At 38.3% G+C, this 21,127-nt stretch overlaps 1 protein-coding gene across 1 annotated transcript in view; it reads right to left on the reverse strand.

Annotated features, from left to right (window-relative positions):
- Nucleotides 1-10,038: 10,038 nt before the first annotated feature.
- CA8 (carbonic anhydrase 8) overlaps nt 10,039-21,127 on the reverse strand; it is a 48,962-nt gene continuing 37,873 nt past the window's right edge. Inside the window, exon 9 of the mRNA XM_053961684.1 lies at nt 10,039-10,677. The gene's annotated coding sequence lies outside the window, so the exon portion shown is untranslated. The remainder of the gene's footprint in view (nt 10,678-21,127) is intronic.

Genomic DNA, 21,127 nt, shown 5'->3' on the forward strand with positions numbered 1-21,127 from the left:
TTTGCAGCTGTAGGGGCCAGTGGTGCTCTCTTAGACCACATCTCCATGCTGTGTCTGTCGGAGGCACAAGCCCTGGATTTGCCAAGCCTGTAAACCCTTCTCAAGCATGCTCTGACTCCAGTGGCCAAATGCTGATTTCAGCTGGCAAGCAGCAGGCACTGGAGTTAGCCAGTGTGGCAACCACCAGCCACAGCTGTGTCTTATCCATGGCTGGTGCCTTACTCCTTAGGGAGTCAAGCCAAGACCCGGGCTGAGGGTGGCTGTTTCTAAGCTAAGAGGTTTGCCAAGGTTCTGTGTGAAAGTGTGACTCCGTGTTCAAATCTCAGACAGGTGCTTTCCAGATGATGTGTTGACTGTATTGTCCAAACAACATTGTATTACTGGATGTTCCATGTATTTTCTGCCACAGGGCCTTGATATTGCAGAATGACAGAAGGATATTGAACACATTGCAGATTAATGAAGGAAATTTTATTGTCTAGGTCACTCAAGGATCAGGTGAAATTACCCAAAGGACTCTTTCTGGTCTTAATAGCAGAAAGTTCATTACTTTGCTGACATTAGTGTTACAGAGGCTGTAAATAGACAAGATGGTAAACCTGTTTTAAGATGCCTATTACAAGATCAAAAGCTCTGTGGCCATATGACACAAAGCACTAAAACAACTTCAGTCTGTCAGTTCAAATTTGTTCCAAATATTTTGAATTCTTAGAACAACTTCAATCTGTCTTGACAGATCAGTTTTTAGCTCATCCTGCCCACTCTAATTTTATGCCGAATACACATCCTCTGTTTACCCATAGCTGGGATAAAGCCTGGCATATATCCATATACTGTACTCTGGTTAATTCATCAGAAATATGCCCGTGCCTCATTCAGATTGGATTTGTACCACAGGCTGATCCAGGAGCACACAGATCTTACACAGTGGAAGCACAGTCCGTGTGAGGCCTGTTGACAGAAATGGTATGTGACAGAAAGAATCTAGGAGGAGAGTAAAAAGTAGAAAAGCTGGAGGAAAGCTGATGAGGGGAAAAAAAGAAAAAAAAAGAGAGAGATGTGACTTGAAAGGGAAATAAATAAATAAATAAACATAGCATGTGAAACAAAATATTTGGAAACCACGCAAAAGCTGCAGGTAGTCCAAATATGGTTACACCTAGTGCCAGATGTAAAGCATTGAGAATACAGATAAAGGCAACTCAAGATGAGGCAGAATGTCAATGCAAGCTTCTCAACTTGATGAGGGAATTACTGGGTGAATTTCTGTGGTCTCTTTTATAGAGACCAAACCTAATAGAGTGAACCTTTCCACTTTAATGTTGGTTGATCATAAGTAATTGCCAGTCACTGTGGTGGTGCAGTCTGGATTGCACAGACTTGAGTGTATTTGTGCCACAGCTCTGAAGACAAGGTTGTGCTGCTGGGTACAAACAAGAAGAATATAACAACAAAATGGGAGGACTCTGTCTGGAGAAGAGGAAGAAATCTAATTAACATCTAATGAAAGACAAGAAGACAAACCCCCGGATGATCTCATAAAGTTACCAATTGAAAAGCCCTTGAGAGCTTTTGACTCTAATTTTTTCCTTGCTCTAGCCAAATGTTTTTTTTTTTACAGGTGCAACTTCTTTGATGGGTGACAACAGTCCTATCCCTACATGTAGATATCCACTACAGCTAAAATGTCAGCTGGAATTTTTTGCTGGAAAGGACACCATGTTTTGATTCTTTTCTCTCATTCTTCTGGTTACCAGGGGAAAGGAACAGGCATAAGGAAATTGAGGGGAAGAAGGATGTCTCTTCACCTGGTCTCGTTGCCCAAAACTGAATATATTTTGGTTCTTCTTAGAAATTGGTGGGAAAGAAGCATTATTTTAAAAATAAATGTAAAATCAATCTCATCTATGCCCAGCTAAATTTCTTTCTATATGAAAATATTCCCAAATTAATACCAGATTGCTCTTTCTTAACTGGCTAATTAGCAAGAGGAGGTGTGTATTCAAGATCACAAAGTCTCTCCTATTAAGAGCTGGTAATATAACCACATATTATCACTCTCTTCATTTACTTGACAACTGACAGATACTTTCTCAAAAAGCATTCTTTTTTCTTTTCTCTCTCTCTGAGAAATAAAAACAATTGCACAACAAAACAAATGTAGACTGCAGATTGGTCTATACATGAGATGGAGGGTAAATGAAAAGAGAAATTTAGCTAATATAACAGAAGCCCTAAGAAACATTACTAAAACTGATTGGACTTTAAAATCTCAGTAACTTAGCATATTCTAACTTAATTAAAACTTCATTGCAATTCAGAAAAGTTCTAAAAATGTCAAGGAGGGCAATTGCTTTTCTTGTACATGGGACGAAGACCGATCTTCCAAGGGCTTCATTGTATCCTTACTTTTGAGACCCTAAGATTGAGCACATATTTGTCTCAAGACAAATAATCTTCACAAAATAATTTCAGGGGCTTTGTGAATTAAAAAAAAAAAAAAACAGTGAAGAACTGCACAGTTTAGCATTCCCATAAACAGCAAAAGGATTCTGCTATAATTCGAAAAGAAGTAGCAATGACATTTTATGGATTCCTCCGCTTCTTAAAAAGAGAAAAATTTCCTCATCAATCTCTCCCTAAGCTTCACAAATTTGACCCTCACTATTAAGGACAGTGAAAGAAAATTTCTGCAGTGTGTAAATACAGGACACCTATCGGACCTTCCTTTTTTGCTTTTATGAACCCAAATGAAAGTGCTGTGAAATTAGCTTGTTAGCCTTTTAGTGATTAAAACAAAGTTAATTGTGATATAACACTAATCACAATGATGGTAATCAACTCTAAAATGAGAATGCATCCTTAATATTAGATTAAATTTTGTTAATGAGAAACTGAATTTAGGAACTGTTAATTTATTAACTAGCCAAGAGATATAAAAAAGCATGGGAAGTCTTGAACACCATTTAAAACTTTGGGAAAGGGTGAATACTGTAATATCAAATAGCACACAAAAAATCTCTATGGTCTGCAGCCACCCACTACTAAATGTGTTTGGGAAAGAATTCACAACAGCAAGGGAAGGTGGCAGATCAGGAGAAGCAAGAGGAAGGTGTATTTTGGAGCAACAAATAAAAGCAACCTGCTAAAGATGTGAGGAGGCCTTTGGAGAGAGGAGGAAGTGTTCCAATTCAAGGGTTATAGGACCCAGTTAATCTGCTTCTGCAGTGCTGGTCACTTGAGACACTTGCAGGTACTGCCTTGTGTAAACCAGTAATTTTTACAAAACTTCACAGCCTTCAGTTATTCCCATGAATGCAGATAAGAGTGACTTCTGAAGGTGGGTATCTAAACTCAAGCAGTATATGCTTTCCAGGCAGTAGCAAAGGCCCTGAAAGCACAGGAATTTTTTTTCCCATCCTCTTCTTGGCATTTCAGCACAGCGAGCACCTAGGAAGGGCTGCTGATAACTGTGCCTTGGGGAAACCCTGTGAGAAAAGTGTTTATGCCAAACAAGTCTGTAAACAACTGCTCATGCAGAGCACACTTAGTCTGGGCTGTTCTACAGTTCAGGAAAGATGTGTCCTTGTTTTAACACTGTTACTACAAAGCAAGCACTTGGGGGAATATCTGAGGGCTCACAGTGCTCACAGCTCACCTTCCACTTCCTAACAGCTCTGATTCCACTGAAATCAAACAGATGATGCTCCATATTGCAAATAATAAACAACAAAAACCTGTGGGAATTCCTGAAGTAAAAACAGCACTGGGACTTATGGTGCTCCTAAAATCACTGGTGGCCCTGCTGTATTTAATTTCTGGTATTTGTGAATTTTATCTGAATGGATGTGATCTTGACATTTGGCCTAATCTATTGTTTACTTTCCAATTTTAAAAGAAACCTGTAATTTTCATACATGTAATTTTTCTTGCAGAGTATCTCTTTGCCCACAGATCCCTCCTTGGACAAGGGGCATAGGTCAGAAAAAAACAGATGCCAAATTATGATACAGAGAGAGAAATCTGCACATACACATTTTCTTTGTTTGCTTTTTATGTTGAGGAACAAACCCTGCCTGAAGCTATAGTATGCAGACATCTAGTGGTTGGATAATATAATGCAATTAACACATCTTTACCAGACACCTGTAAAAGTTTTGCACCATCGTATCATCTGAAGGCCTGATACTTTGGGTCCTGTTGAAAACAGATTCTTTGGCTCTGCAAGAACTTTTTTTCATTCATTACAGCCCTAGTCACAGGTACTTTGAAATACTCTGGCCTCATGTGTTTCTAGGATTCCATTTTAAATTGTGTGGAACTGGGGTAGTCAAAATGTAAAATCTGAAGATTCAAAATTCTGCAGCACATCCACTTAATGACAGCCTATAATTTCACACTGAGACTCGTGCACTTAATAATCATTAGCAGCTTCCCTGCCAAGAGCACACAGCTCTCAGACCTTTGTGTGTTTGTTTTTTATTTTTCTCTTGAGTGAACATCTCCTTATCTGTATGATACATGTTTCTAAGCCATGAATAAATCTTTCAACTACCTTTGGTTTGCATTTTTTTTCTTTTTGCTTGGCCACATGTATGATTGCCCAGCTAAAGAGACCAAGCCATTGTCAACTTATGATCCAAGATAATGAAACTCGCTTTGTACAGACCTATATTGCACCAAAAAGAAAAACCCTGGTATCTTCACAACATGAGGCTAAACACACATTTTCTAGAACTGTTTTATACCTGCTATTTAAAATATTGCTGACATGGTGTATCATATTCAGCTGTATGTATTCACCGACTTAGCTTTCATCTGTTTCATGATCACCATTGTCAGATGTTTACATGGGAGGCACTTCAGAAAGCACTGTTTGTAGAGTATATTTATACTAAACCCTAAGGGAGGAAAAGAGTTTATGTCTATATAAGATCATGTTGTTTTTGTCTCCATCTCAGACACAAATATCACCTTTAATAATAAGCACTGGAGCTGCTTATGTGCTTGAAGCTCTGGCCTTCTCAAGTGCTTTACTTTATAAAATAATGGACCTTGTGCTTTAACTTTATTTCTTTACCATTCTCCATCTCAGGAGATGTGGTGGGGGTGGGAAGGTAACCCAACACAGGGAATGTGGTGAACAGCCAGGGTTTTGGATAAGATTTGCTGTCCAAGGACAAGCAGCCAATTCCCTGTCACTGGAGGGAAAGGTGCAGGAGAGAAGCAGTCTCAGAGAATAAGGCTGGCTGGATGTGGTTTCTGATCACTGATTTGGGAGTTGGCTATGGGTTAGTCAGCTGGTGTTACACAACCCAGAATGGATCACTTCCAACACAAGCAAGTTGAGATGGAAATAGAAAAGAAATATTTCCAACCACATCCCAGCTAGTGAAAAGGACACTTAAGGAAGTTTCTTTATGCTGTTTTTGCTTTGTTATCTTTATACTTTATTTTTCTTCGTTATTCAAGGCTTAAACAGCTCACTGTTGCTTTATAGGACAAGTTCTTTCCAAGTTTATCTAATATTTCCCTTCTTTTACCCCATCTTCAGTTGTTTCTCTGATGTTTGGGGAGGAGAAGGTCTCTGGATCAAGATGAGGTCAGGCTCTGGAGAAGGCCAAGCAGAAGCAAAAAGCTGCCACTGTCTCTGTAAACAGCATAGGAAGAACACTGTTGAGAAGCATTTGAAGATACTGAATGTAAGAATCACAAAAAATTACCCAGCCCTAAAAAGCAAACCTTGCATTAGAAGTAATTATCCCAGCAAATCAGGAAGAAGACTTAAGAGGTGATCTGACTACTGAGTCAATGCTGAGTTTTTAATTTGCAAACAAGGCTAAGTTAAAGTATAACAGGTCCTCCTGGACAAGGACTACATGCATTGTAGGTGCATATGAAGAGTCTCTCTCTGGCATGGCTGATTGCGGTGTCTTTTTCTTATACTTGGCATCCTGCAGATAATCTGCGATCAGAGATGAATTCTCACATGATACAGGGGAGAAGGCATATGCAAAGGGATTGAAAGATAAGTTCTTTAATACATCTGAAGCATTCCAACAAGTACTGTAAGAGAAAGGCTCATGAGAAAGTGTCTTCAGAGCAAGTCTCAAACAGCATTTGATATAAATGACCTGGGGCTGGCTGTAAATTGAATAATGGGGAAAAAGGAGAAAAAAAATAGGACTTTAACACAAATACATTAAGCAAAGGGAGAAAAGAAATCATACAAATACCAGCAGGGCTGGTGAACTGATGCTAGGCATATAGTCTTCATACTGAAATAGATTAACTTTAATTAGAAGTTCTACAATTCATTTTGAATTGCTTTTGGTTTTAAAATAGTTTTTTTTTTTATTTGTAGCATTCTTAAGAGATAAATACACACACATAGGTGTGCTTACAATGGCAGCTACAGTTTCATAAATAAATGTGCACATGAACGCTTCCAAACATGTTCTGCATGGTCTAGTCTCAGGAGGTGTAGTGGGTGGTTCTCCAGCTAGCTGACATTTCAGCAGGCAGCACTGGTGTATAAAGGAAGAGCACATCTCAAAGCAAACTCCATGGCTGATGATGCCACCATGAAACCCAGTCAAAAAAGAAAAACCAGGCCAAAATCTGCACTCCTTCCACAGTTCTTAACTCCTAGAGGGTTTTCCCCTTTTTCTCTACAGCCATCATTCCCCCTGAGATTTCCCCCATTTACAAGAAAGGAAGCTTCCCTTCATTCTCATTGGAGTGGATGTGACAACCATGAAAGGAATAGTTTGCCCAAGGCCATCACTGCACCAAGTGCTGTGCCCATCAGTCAAACTCAATGAAGGTGAGCCTGTGCTTTTATGGCAGCTGCATCCTGGCAAGGTCTGGAAAATGCTGATTGGTGTGACTTCTTGTGAAGCTGCATGTGCATGGATGTCCTCTCCTTGTTCCTTCTGCAGTCTCAGCAAAATTTAGCCAAAATTTCTCAGTAAAATTATTTTTTCTTTATGTTGCCCAGCCGTTACGCACTTTTATCTCCTCAGCAACAGTAGTCTTCAATTACCCTCTGAGAGTCAGGAACACAGATGAGTCAACCTTTAGGATGCAAACAAGGATGCTGGCCAGGGACCACTCTTATTTCCTCTTAGACTCATGTTCCACCTCACATCTGTTTCCATACACAGCCACTACCCCACACTTGCCAGTGTAATGTCTGGGATCGAGCCTATCCTTTAACCCACACCAATTTATTTTTGTTTACCTCCCAGGTATATTTTGAGATCAGGCCTAGAATTTATCGGTCCATCTACCTATGACTTAATTTTCACACAAAGGAAAGGTGGGAGGCAGGGCAAAAGGCAGCTTTAGGGAAGCACAGTGCTTTCTAAGAAGCTCCTCTAATTTAGATAAATGGAAGCCCAGAATCACAGCTCTAAGTGCAAAGCACATCATACCATGGTTAGAAGCCAAACTAAGAGTTTAAAGGCTCTAAATTTTTTGAGAGCTCCAGAAAACTACAGAGGAAACTGAAGAAGACATCACCTGCAGATGGATGATCACTTGACAGCAGGCATCTGCCCCAATTCACCTTCCTTCTCACAAGAGCCAGATTTCCTCCTATTCCCAATGCCTTCCTACAGCTTATCAGAAGCCTGTGCAGACAGTTTTTGCCTGATGAAGCACAAAGTTGCTTTTAAGTATTATGTCACTGATTTCGTGACCAACAAGTGTGCAACTGCTCAACATCTCTTGGAAACTTATAATTCACATTTCCAATAAATCTCTAAAATTATGTGAAGCATTATGTCCATTAACATTTACCTTTAGAAATACTTCCAGAGAGAAACTGATTCAAAATTTTAGTAGCTGTAGGCTTGAAGAAGAAATTATTAATTTATGGCCTTACACAACCCTCAGAAGCCCTTTATCAGTTTTCATGATTTCTTAAAAATATTAATGCAAAGGTAGGCATGTGGAACTCCAATTGGAGAGCAGCAGAGCCTTTCCACACTCAATAAAACCTCTGATGGGTGCAGTATAACTGAAATAATACATGAAGAGCCCTTCCTGAAAATTCCTCCCTGTGGATTCCTACCAAAACCAGAAAGACTAATTTAACTTTTCCCAACACAGAACAAATGTGGGTTGACCAATCTGTAATGGGTGTGTTTTGTGAATGAATTTGTTGTTATAATTAGATCCAGTTCTTAAGACACAAAACTGCTGTAAGTACTTTTACCAGTGGGTTTTATTTTTCTTTCAAACCCAAGCCTAGGAAAAAAAGTCTGACAAGTGTTGAGACAAATTTACTAACTTCAATTCCTCAGTAGTAGTATTTATATGACTAGAATTTCGCTGCACAAGGCAATGCTTGAAAGAACAGCAAACACAGGAAGGGAGCAGAGGAAAGGGAAATAATGGACTTTTTGGTGGAGACATTACATCATTTGCTTTGCAACGTATCTGTATTTCACAGCCACAAGAATATCAGCCAGCTCCAAGATAAGGAACATGTTTATTTAGAGAATAAATCTAGTTCAGATTTCATCATAATGTCAATATTTGCCATATTACTACTACAGTTCCTGTCAGTTAGCACTCAGGAGTTAATAGTATGTTGTATGCAAAGGGAGAATATCTGAATGAGCTGTGTATATAACCTGAGAACTGTCAAGTTAGCAACATGGTTCACTCCACTTTTGGAGGGTTCATTCATTGCTGGGTGCAAGGAGACAAGAACAGACCTTCACCTGGCAGAAAACAGCTGACTTCCACCTCACAGATTTTTATTTTCCCAAGATTTTAGTACCAAACCTGACAACTAAGACAAATTATAAGGCTCCTGTCAAAAACTACAGTCCAGCCAGGCCATTGCAGCAGAGACTTCTCCTGCCCTGTGATATGATGTAGATCAGTGGGAAGCCAGTGTCTAGTAATCAGGTGCTGGGGCTCTGGCTGCAGCTGCTTGGGGAGTAACTGCTGAAGGAAGAGAGGCAGCAGCCAGTGAAGCTGCTACACACACATATTGCAGACACTGCAGGTGCAAAATGTGGTTTTGGCCAGCACTGAAATCTTGAACCCATTGTATAGATAATGGGGTTATACTTCATTAATTGTGGGCAGGAGATGGAGATAACCCTAAGAAATATAAGTTTCTCTAAGCCCAAGGAAAAACACGCTGATTGTCATTCTGCTAAGCCCAAATGAACAAATGACCTCATGGTGGGCTGCTTGTTTTACAATTTCTGTGCATTTATTGCAATGCATGCTACCAAGGCATGTCTCCAAAGGAAGCACGTGTTTCTGCAGAACACCGAATTACAAACGCATCAAGTGGTCAGCAATATCTGGTCCCACTGACCCAGCTCACATGCACTGTGTTGTTTTGCCCTGTTGTTTCTGCTGCCCCTAATATACACATAAATTACTCAGCGAGCTCGTAACTCGTTATTCAGCAGTAGCTCTCCCCATAATGCTTGACAAGGTGGATTAAGGATGCCTTCTGACTCTGCATTTACCATTGCCTGGGAATGAGTTTGTGATTGCTGATTGATCTGCTCCAAGAGAGTGGCATCCCCTTTGTGAGCCCTCAGTTTGCATCTTCATTGTGCCCCAGACTAGAAGTTGCCATCTGTGCCTCTGAGGTTTTTCCACTGACACAGATCTCTGCAATATCCCTCATGCTAGGACAGGGGACCTCACTAATAGCTACAGTGATCAAAGTTATTGCCTCCCACATTAGTGACTCTGTCCCTCAGATCTTGGTGTTTCTCAGGAATTAGAAGTTATGAGGTTGACTAGGTGATTCAGACTACCCTTGCCTCATCTTCTCTGTCAGATAAGTCATGTGTGGCCCAGTGTGGCAATCCCCATGCTGTGCAGCGAGCTCAGGACATGCAGACTAAGAACCCAGACCACCATCCTCAGCAATGTACAAAACAAATAGAACTGTCATAATTCACAGGAGAACAAAGACTGAAAATTTTCTGCCTCAATTGAACACTATATTGCAAAGTTCCATGGCTCACCAAGTAGAAAATAATCCAGACAAGTCTGTTTAATGTTATATTGATTAATTTTACTCAGTTCCAAACTGTCCTTCTTTTTAGTAAGGTTCCTAGTAATGCAAATGTCATTCAGCTTTATTCAGACAAACCATGTCAAGTGCATATGTTTAGCAGAGAAGTGCTCCTTTCTGCCAAAAAATTAATTCTGAATTTGTATAATACTCTTTGTGAACAAACAATGTTATTACCTTTGTAGAATGCATCTTCCCTCTGCAGAAAATATGGTTACTGACAGCAGAAGAGATTGGAATAAAAGCAAATCTAACATTCAAAATAATAATAGGTATTTCTACATATTAGCATTCATACCAAGCTTAAAATCAGTACTATTTGGATCACAGATGACTATTGAATGCTATGGCAAAGTAGCTATCAAAGCAACAATAACGACAATTTAAAAATAGTTAACAGTGTGAATTGAAGATTTAATATGTTTTCTTCTTTTAATGTACAGCCCATTCCCAGAATTTCACTGGACCATGTGGACAGACCAACTGTCACAGCTGTCTATCAAGGCTGAATTAGATGAAGACAAACAATACAGGCTTTGTGGTTCAACTGAAGCAGCAGTCTCAAAAGTTTCCATTTCTCATCTGCGGGCACTGTGGGAGCATTGTCTTCCCCCTCTCTGAAAAGAGAATGGAACAATTATGTTACTGAAATTCCTCTGCAGTGGGTCTGAAAGACTGTTTATGTCCAGCCAGGAAGACAGGGGAAACTAAAAGCTGGGATTTCATGACAGCAGGTGGGAGCAGTTTCAGGGTATATACTTCAGTGACATAATGGTACTGATTCTTCTCTTTCAGGGTAAAGCCAGTGCTGCAAGATTTACTAGCAATAGAGGAAATGGCAGTAAAATTGCAAAGTTAAATGCAGTGGTAAAATTATTAATTTGAAACGAAGTTTAAAAACTGGCTTTCTGAATCAGTCTGGTAATTGATTCTAACCTGGTGCTCATGGTAGTAAACTAGAAAGAAAAATATACTGGTCACAGAGAACTTTTTACCATTTACTGTTTTAGGGGCCTTACTAAATGAAATGCTGAGTACCAGCTCTCAAGGGAATCAGGTGGGCTCAAGGGATAGAAAGCAATCACTCAATTTCTCCTAACAGCAGTAATATTCATTAGCAGCATTAATCAATACTTGATTTCATGCAAACACATATTCATGTGCTTTGGCATAACCTTAAGATCCAGGTGCTCAGGTTGTCCCAGTGCTCCCAGTTCAGAAGCAATGGGTATGAGAGTGTCTGACTGCTTCATTCTGTTGTAATAAGTTCCTTTTTCTTTCCCTGAGGTTATTATAGTGCTAACAATAGCTCAGTGTGTACACACAAACAATCTGAAAGTGTTTGTGTGCAAATGGTCACCCGGGGCTACAACTGCTTGCAGGAAGAGTCAACGCATTCCAGAGAGTTCCCACTCTGGTCCTGACAGGGGAAGGGACTGTAAAGGTTGCCAGTAACCAGCAGTGCTGCTAAGAAGTCAGTGCCTACCCACAAGACAATCTGTGTTGTGATTTCCACATACTCCCTGGTTATCACTCAATACCCCCCCAAAGCCACGTTGTCTGGCAGCAGCACCATTTGATGGTCCCCTTAAAGAGCTTTCTACCTAAGGCAGGCTGTAAGCCGTGTAAGGGTTTTACACTCCATGTAACAGCACGGAGGATTCCCAGCTCTTCCTGGGGCTTGGTATACAGGTAAAGACATAAAAAGACAAAATAACAACCAAGTAATAATAACAAGTTATTCTCCATCTCTGGAAAAACTCTTGGCATGTTTTTCAGTGGGCTACTGATACAAGGGTGCAGGGACCAACCAACCCCCTCCCTGAACTGAACAGAAAGTTTCCGCTTTTGTGTCCAGAGGTACTGGATCAGTGCATAAAACTGAACAATTCAAGTGAGAAAATTCAAAAGAAGCCAAAACCTTTGTGGTTTTAAGGTTCCATTTAGGTAAACGAATGCTGTGACACAGTGACACTTCTTCAATCTCACTTAGTGCTTAAACTAATTAAGAAAATTGTTTTACACACTGCAGTGAGTAGCATCTCCCTTCTTTCTTGGATAATCCCTAGTGTGATGTAAGGGTGATTGAGTATCTAATTACTCTTTAATTGAATGCACATTTTGTACATTTTTAGCTAGTTCAAGCTTAATGCTTTTAGTCCAAAAGTCAGTGAAATTAACTTGAACTGGGATTTGGTACCTATTGTATTAATGAATTACTTTCTGAAAGGAGCCTAATTATGAGCCAGTCTGAAGATTTGAGCTGTGTTTGTTACAGAAATACTTAATGTATTGTCTGACAAAAGACTGATTGTATATATTGGTAGTGTTGTTATCCATGTCTACCCTTGTTTATTCTTGTTTAACAATAACTTTCCTACTTTCTGGTGAAGTCCTCTACAGACCACATAATTATTCCCGAAGAAAACCTTCCAGGATCAGTGCCATAAAGCGTAAATACCTGCAAAATCTGAGAGTTCTTCACAATACCCATGGTTTGGAAAAAAAATTATTAGCAAGGTTAATCAATGCTCAGAAATCAACCTCAGAATGTAAAAAAATAATTATTTTTCCAAGAAGATTTATATCTAATTCTTTCATATACAAAATTTTATGCACCTGCATTCTTCACAGAGAAAATTTTCTTCTACAAAACTGGGACAAATGGAACACTATAAATTTTACCTCAGAAACAAGGAGCAAAAGTAGGAGCAAAGATAAGGAGCAAAGCTGGTATATTTTTAAGAACCAAAGTTCCTATAGCAATAGAGAGAACAAATTTAAAAGAGAAGATATGAGAAAACTTCAGTGAAAAGGATCATTTTTCAAAGTCTTCCAAAAGTGTTGAGAAAGTGCAAATAAAGAGACTATGGAGAAATTAAATAGGATGGCCACAATAACATGTCTTTCCATCTGATAGGGAGGAAGTAAGATGTCCCACTGCAACAGCTTTAGGTCAAGATCAAAACCTTTATTCTGCTACTTAAAAGTAGTCTATCTCCTTTCTGGAGAGCTTTTCCACTTCTTTTGTCTTACCATATTCCTTATCCTTGTCTCACACAATGTCCTATTTTTTTTTTTATAAAAGGATCTTTCCTTCTCCTCCTTAACACTATGATAAATCAAAAACTTTAAGAGTTTTAAAAAAAGCAAAATACATGGGTGGCAAAAACAGTATAATACTGACAAAATATTGCCTTTATCCTACAAACAGCACCTGAAAGTACAGCCAGGTGTGGATTCAGAGTGTCTCAGAAAACAGAACGGAGTACCTTATGAAACTTTATCTTTCTTGAAACACTTTGCATTCCTTCCATGAAAAGGTTACAATTTATTGAATCAACATCAACTTCTGTGGGCATTTAACTACATCTAGCTAACTAAAATACACCTTTGTTTGTCTTGAGCTACAAGGATGCATAAATGTTTTTAAAGAAAGTTTTGCTGGGTAGCACTGCTCTGTCATAAACTCTCTTTTTATACATAAAACATTGCTAGCAACAGTTAGTGCTGACATTCTGTTTCTTGAGTGGCAAGTACCAGTTACAAAAACATTTTCAGTAATCCAAATAACTTGGAAGGTTTCATTTGCTATTTATTTACAAAACATGTCTGTTTGCTTAGTAAGTGTTTGCATATTTTTCATTGCATTGTCTTTATCCATATGAAATAATCAGAATTAAAAAGTTCAAATAAGAGTAAGGACGACCTGGATCTTCAGTTTCAATGGAGTAATAATGTTCTGCTTAAATCTGTGTGATTTCATCCAGGTAAAACAGAGTGCACTTCCAGTGCTTAACTTGTATAACATTGGTGAAGGAGGAAAGCATATTGCAGGCTTTCTTCATTGTATTGTACAGACATATGTACCTGTGTGTCCTTCTAGTATATTTGATAATTGAGAGTCTATTACACCATATTTTATATGCACCACTCTCTTTTTTAAAAATGGGTGTAGCTTTATCAGTGATGATTTAAGCCTCCCACTATTTTGACTCACCACTAATTTGCAGCATTTTCCCCATAAATGAAAATGCCATGGCAGAGTTTCAGTGCGTGTTCAGACTCTAACTTGTGTTGTGATTGCTAATAAACATGTTGTGAGGGTGTTTTGTATGACAGGCACTCTGGGCTCCTACATTACCAGTTCCCAAGCAGCAGTCTACAAACTATACATGGTTATGGTAAGCTGCTGGGAATTATACTCTCAAAACTCTTTTTATGAAAAACTGATGATAACAGCAAATTATTAATTGGAAAAACTGTATGATGCTGGTAGAAACTCACCAATCACAAAATTTAGGAGCATTTGTCAGCATGAAGTATCTTATTTGAAGCATAAGCAGGGATCTGATTCCTAGACTACCTTGTGACATTTTCAGCTTAGAAAAGGAAGCACAATAATCTTTCCTCCTGGCTTCTTTACATGCTAAGGGATTTTGAACATTTTCCATTCCTCCACAATTCATATATTTCTAACAAGAGCTCAGTAAAGAATTGAACAAGGACAATTCCAATATGATACTAACTCTGAAAACTCAAAATGGTTTTCTTTCTCATTTAGGGCTTGATCACCTGCTATACTGATGCTCTGGCCTGGACACATAAATACCACAGCAAGGACCAGCCTATGACTCTCGGCTGCCTCTGGCTACCAAGTCCCTACATTCTGGCCCCCATGTCTGAGGTATGTCACATAAGCAACAAAAGCGTTTTTCTAGTCACTTATTTGAATCATCAGCAGTGGGAAAATAATTTATGCTGATATTACAGAGTTCACTTGCAATTTCAGTGCACAGCCTACCCTCTGCTATTACAATGAAGTAGTGGGAAACAACCTCAAAAGGCACCCTTTTTCAGCCATTCCTGGAGGTTTTGGTTGCCTGAAGGCCCCAAAAGTTTTGTTACTAGTAGGCCTCTGATTATGGTGTGTGGCTCACAAGCCAAATGTGTTTGGCCCTCTGTCCTACAGTCATGTGCTCAATTGTAAGCACATTCTCAAGAACTCTGAAGTGGCAGCAGAGGGTTGGGCACTGGACATTAGACATTTAATACAGAAGAACGAGAGTCAGTTTTGGTGATAACATGGATTTCAGTTTCTTTAAAAGACTGAAACTTAACAATTAAACCAATCACCTTTTAAGCACAAACTCTAAATTCATGGAGACAAACAATGACCAATAAAAAAATCACTCACTTAGAAGAAGTATAAGTACTTAAATTTCAACAAATCTAGGAAATTGGTGTTTGCCTTTCTAAAGAACTAGTGTTGATAATCTTTGTGTCAGGTTGATTCAGGATTTTCAAACAGGAAAATGATAAGAACAGTTGTAGTGGCCTAATGATGCATGGCTGCTGATAGCTCATTCCAGCTCTGGACCTACACAACAGGAAAGGATAAAATCCCCAAGTGTTAGAACTTTTGCAGAGCAACTTGTTTGTGAACTTCACAAATTGTAAAAGCTGCTAGTAAACTGAGAGTAAAGACATGTGGATTGCTAATGTAAATGTCCATTAAAATATAAATTTCATTGAAATACAGTCCATAGCATTGCATCACCCTTCCCATTTCTCAAAGGCAAGAAACACTTTCCCAAGTGTTAGAACTTTTGCAGAGCAACTTGTTTGTGAACTTCACAAATTGTAAAAGCTGCTAGTAAACTGAGAGTAAAGACATGTGGATTGCTAATGTAAATGTCCATTAAAATATAAATTTCATTGAAATACAGTCCATAGCATTGCATCACCCTTCCCATTTCTCAAAGGCAAGAAAGGCAAGGTGCAGCTCCATGGCTCACTCCGGATTTGAATGTTCTTTCATATTCTACAATCTAGTATCATATAATTCACAATTCCATAAAGAGGAGAGTGCACCACCACCTGTTCAGTACTAGTTCATTCCACTGGCAACACCAGATCCCCTATTTAATATCCTGGGGAAAGGGCAACGTAGTTTTGTAGCCACAAGAGCTGCTCAGCAGCTTCAAAAGCAAGGAATTTGCACTATCTAGTCACAAAATGCACCAGATAGTCACCTCATTGCTGTGAAACTATTGTTGTGCCAGCTTCTCCTTGTCTGCTCAGACCTCTCAGTATTATGCAGAGAGTGTCTGTAGCATCAGAAACGCAGTCTCTGTTCCTCCCACCCTAAATTACACCTTCCTGTTCCTCAGGCCTAGCAAAACCTTGCTATTTTAATGATGTCATTTAATTGTTTTCTCTAATCTTGAATTTACAACTAGGAAAATAGTAATTATATTAAGCATGTTTTTAATCTGAATTAATTTCTGCTATCATAATTTACAGGACATTGGATAAACTTGCAGCTACTTGCAGTCTGAGTCTACCACAGATGTATGTGTATGTTTGAGTATGTCTATGGACTTGTGTATATAAAAATTGATGCTTTCTCAGGAATTTCTGAATCAGTCACAAATGAAAAAATGTTCAGGAGAACTTGAGTAATGTATGCAGATGGAATAGGTATAAGACAACATCACACTTGGAGGATAATTATGAATACAAAATAAATTGCGTCTGAGATAGGGAGTTTTGAGACAACACACTGGAGATCAAATTCTTTTATTAATTATTCTCAGAGGAAAGCAAATTAAAGTTTATCACTTTAAAAAGAAAATATTCTTCTACCAAATTGGTTTTTAGAATAAGCTCTTACTGTCTTCTATTAAAAGAGTCTTGTGGATTTCAGTGATCTCTATAATAGGCATCTATTTGACCTCCTCTTAAACAGGAGCAATGCCATTTACCTGCTCTATGCATGGAATCATGTGTTTACACCCTGGTGTATAAAGGGATGAAGACACGCTGGCATGCCATACTGAGTTCACTATCATTACAAATTCCAGTTGATATCCAAGTGTTTGAAATCAGAAGTCTTGCTCATTCACAGATAAAGCTGTTCCACTGATGTAAAAGGGGAAAGGCATGTCTATCAAATCAGCTACATGTAAAGCAACACGAATTAAAGAGAGGGTGATAAATCCATTGAAAACCAAAAATAATGCTGTCTTCAGTGAAAAATGCAATACTGGACAAGTACTTATCCATTAGAAAAGGTAGCAAGCCCCAAAATTCCATCAAGCCTTCTGGAATAGTCACAATTCACCTATTGAGAAATAGTGTGTCAAGACTACAACTGTGAAATAAATACCCTTTAATGAAATGGAAGATTTAAGATTTTTGTTGTTTGATTTCTAGAAGCTATAGCATTTGTTTTCCTCACTGTTAGGCTTTGTTGCATAACAATAGTAACTATAAATCTTATTCCAAGATCATCTGAAATTATCAAGAAATGGCTCAATGCCCATAGCAAGGGTTCTGAGTCAAGCAGGATGTAAAAAAGAAACTAGCATTAACACTGAGGAAGTCAGTCAGAAGGAAGGAACACTCAGGAAGTCAGAAAAGGACTTGGGAATCCTGGCAAACATCAAATTCAAGCTAAGTCAGTAATGCACCCAAGGCAATAATGAAGTTCTGCAGCTTTCTAGGCTGCACCAGGAAAAGCATTGCCAGCAGGTGGAGGGAAATACTTCTACTCAGCACAGATAGAACATCTGGAGCACTGGGTCCTGTCCTGGGTTCCTGGGTTCCCTAGACATACTGGAGAGCAGCAACAGGCTACAAACATGGTAAAGGATTGGAGCACCTGTCATTAAAGGATGGCTGAGAGAGCTGAAACTGCCCAGCCTCCAGAAAAGATGTTTCAACAGGGATTTTATCAATGAGTATAAAAACTTGATGAGAACAAGTAAAGAAGATCACACCAGACTGCATCTTCAGCTGCATCCAGTGAAAGAAGAAGAGTCAATGGGTACAAACTGAAATACGGGAAATTTCATTTAAAATTAAGGAAAACCTTTTTCCCTGAAGGAGTGCACAGGTACCTGTGCTTAGAGAGGTTAAGGAGTCTTCATCCTTATGATATTCAAAACCCAGCTGGACACGTCTCCGAGTAACGCACTGTAGTTAACACTGCTTTGAGCAGAGGATCAAACTAATAGATCTCCAGAGGAACCTTTCAATTACAACTACTCTGTTATTCTATTGTTCTTCACTCTCTAAATCTGAACTCATTTTTTTAACCTTCCATGTCTGAAAGCAAATTTATACTGAGCTTTTCCTCCAAACTCCTTAACACCTGATCGGTTCTTTCATTATTGGATATGATTTTAAAATGTTAGAAAATTTTTAAACCGCCTTTTCAAAAGAAATGTACTTGAAAACTTTAGCAACTGCAGGAGAAGAAGAATGAAAAGGTCATTTAATGGGATATAATTTGGATGCATGTCAAAAACCCTACCAAAACAGAATCCAAAAACTCATTAACCCCAAGCTATAGCTGAGAGAGATACATTTTCAGCAGAAAAGAAGCAGAGCCAAGAGAGGCCAATAAGATAGCAGCAAACTTATTCTAAAAACTACCAGGTGAAAGAGAGCAGAGAAGCTACAAAGTTCTCTCTGTTTTACTATCCTGAAGGCCCCCTTTGGAGCCTGGCCAGACTTTGTCTTAGAACGGGGGAGGAATATTTTGAGATCTGGGCTTTTCTATGATGGAGGAACATTAAAAAAAATATAGTTCTTTCCCTGATATTACACACCATGATATTCCATGTTTGTGTCAACTCTGCTTCTTACTCAACAAATTAGAACAAATTACATCAAAGATCAACATATGCCATTTGATCATAAGCCACAAAGGGTTCTGTTTTGTCAAGGTTTAAATCAAGGCTGAGGAGCAGATGTTCTGAAGCTTTGGGAGCATGGTGTGCATAGAGCCTGCATTCTGATTCAGTCAAAATTAATTAGACCTTTCAAACAACCTCTTGCTACTCCTGTGGATACATTTACAGGAACATTTGTCTCCTTCTTTCTCCAGCAGAGTAACAAGGTCATGGCAAACTAACATTCCCCAAAGTTCTTCAAGTGGCTGTGCCACACTGGCTTGGAATATAAAAAAAAAAAAATGAAAACTTTACTGACAGGAATTCCAGCAGTCTTGGCAGAGGAGCATAGTGTAAGAAAAGAAGTCAAGCAGTGTGTTTGTAATTGTAATATTAAAGACATACCAGAGCTTCAAAATAAAAGGTAATCTCCTCTTTGAAAAGAAGAAACGCTCCTCTTGAATCACTAGGAAGATGCTGCCCAGAAAATGATCACTTCCCCATCTACTGCTGAGTTGTCATAGCAATATTCAGCTGATGTCAGCAGTCCCAGCTTAATGGACTGCCCTCATTCCTGTGAAGGAAGGAATCTTTCTGAGGTCTGTGTGAGGAGCTACTGTTCTTCAACACCCTCCTCCTGGAGAGGTGTGAGGAAATCACTACAAAGTAAGTAGGATTGTTTCCTTCCCTTTTTACCCCTTTGCATAGAAGAAATGTGAACAAAGCCATGTGATTTCTTTTTACACTTCATTTTTTTTCAGCTCCCTAAACTCAATAGCAAAGATATATAATGAAACCTTGATTAGTTCAGTGCTACTTGGACTGATGCATACAAAACTAAAAAGACCTGACCAAATGAATTTCTGATAAATAATTCAATCAGGTGTAGAGAAACAAGTGTCATTTCTTCTGTGAGCTACACTGTGTCAGAAGTCACAGTTCTTCCTCAGTGCTTGAGTGTCCATAATTACTATGGCCCTGCAGTAAGGACTATTACTTTGCATTAAAAATTCCATCATTTGAGAATTAAAACTGCAGACTATTTTGTGAAGCAAAGCCAAGATAAATCTTATTACATAGAAAAAATCTTTATAAGTATTGACAAATGTAATAAAATTTCAAACATGAAAGCAAAAGGGAAATTTTTACATTTCAATTCCATCATTGTAAAAGAAACCCTTTCATGCTTAAAATTCAATCTCAGTGTGTCAAGTAATTTCACTGTTACAGACTTGAATTACCTGCACTGGCCTGAGGGCATTATTCACTCTCTGAGAAAAATTGTACTTTAATATTGCTACGATTTTCACAAGTAATTTTTATGCAGAAGCTGAGATGAATTTGAAACATCCATTTCAAGATTAAAGTGACAACATTTGGTTACCATGAGAACCATGTAATTGAGAATTGGTCTTAGGGATATGCCCAAAATTAAATATGAGAATGAGAAAATAATATTTAAAAAAAGGATCAGTGTTTTGGGTTTTTGTTCAACTTCTGGGATGCAGATATTAAATAGGGTTATAAAATACAAAAAACCCTTACTTCAAAAATGTTTATATGCATACTCTATATTGAAGGCTTATGCTATATGAAAAAACCATGAAATTAATGAAATTGTTGGTCATTGTCCTAGCCAATTTAATAATTTCTATCATATGCAGGAGAGAGGATAATCTTCTCACTTTGTTTTAATGGATCTATTTTTTGGAAGCACTGAATTATCAATCTTTTTTATGGGCTATCTGCTGCCTGATCATTTGGTACTTCACATAAAACTGGGAAATGGATCCAGAGCATGTTCTGAATCAGCATAACTCCACAACAGAGCCTGGCATGAACTAGAGAAGGCAAGAATTTAAAGTACAAATAAATATCCTTATCCAAAACAGTTTATCAAAAGTCTTTAAGCAGCATGCTTTCCAGATGAAACCCTAGATTAATTGGTTATTTTGTAGTTTTGGAGAAATGAGAAGATAGAAAATCTGAGGCTTTTATATTATGTGTTTCAACAGTAAATAGGGTAATGGGGAATACCCAATGTTTCTATTATTTAAATGAAGTTTTTTGTGGGAAACTAGAGGAAAAGTTTTACCATGTTAAAAAGTAGTAGTACTTATTTAAAAAGCAATCAAACAGATTCTTTTCTTGATTATTTCTCAGATTTGCTCTTCTATTTTTTGCATTAAAGCAGGATCACTTCATTTCAAAATCAACCATAAAGCTGGTGCCTTGACTCATTATTTTCAAGGCAACAATTTGTCTTAGAATAATAGAATTGTTTAAGTTACAAAAGACCTTTAAGATCATCATGTCCAACTATTAACCCAGCATTGCCAGGTGGTCCACCACTAAACCATATGCCTAAAATCTCATCTAATATCTT

The sequence above is a fragment of the Vidua chalybeata genome, chromosome 1 (assembly GCF_026979565.1).
Source record: "Vidua chalybeata isolate OUT-0048 chromosome 1, bVidCha1 merged haplotype, whole genome shotgun sequence".
Lineage (NCBI taxonomy): Eukaryota > Metazoa > Chordata > Aves > Passeriformes > Viduidae > Vidua > Vidua chalybeata.